This window comes from Arachis ipaensis, chromosome B09 (assembly GCF_000816755.2).
Source record: "Arachis ipaensis cultivar K30076 chromosome B09, Araip1.1, whole genome shotgun sequence".
NCBI classification, from domain to species: Eukaryota; Viridiplantae; Streptophyta; class Magnoliopsida; order Fabales; family Fabaceae; genus Arachis; species Arachis ipaensis.
The window spans coordinates 26,568,913-26,569,543 of NC_029793.2; positions in this window are offsets into that span (position 1 = coordinate 26,568,913).

Here is a 631-nt window from a genome sequence, read left to right on the forward strand (position 1 = left end):
ATTTTTTTAAAATAAATAAAATAAATTTTTTATTTACAAATATAGATAATTTGTAACGTTTTTATCGATTTATATTCTATTACTTATTTCATTTATAGTGTAAACGAAATAAGACACGATTTCATGTGCACATGTCACATTTGCACACGTGGTATGAAACGTGCTTATCTTGTTTACAGTATAAACGAGATTTACACAGTACTATTTCGTTTACACTATAAACAAGATAAGTAATAGTCGTGCCTATTCATATTATCGAGGTACTCGAAGATTATGGCGCGCACAAATGTACAAGATGATAACATCGACCGCCTTAATGCAACGTGGCATATCGCTGGGACAATCAATTTCCACGTTAGTGTTGTCATTTTTCTGTTTAAGTTAAATAAGCATATAATTATAGTCATGGTTAGGGTATTTTCATAGATGTAATATTTGTTAGGTGATAGAATATATTGTTAGTAAATGTTAATTAATAGGTATGATTTAACTTATTAGTTAAACTAATTCATTAAGTAAATGTTTATTACGTTTTTTATTTTTTTTAATTTGAATTTTATATATTTAAATTTAATTTTGATTATGGTAGATAACTTTTTTAGCTATTATTAAATATTTTAATGTTTATTAT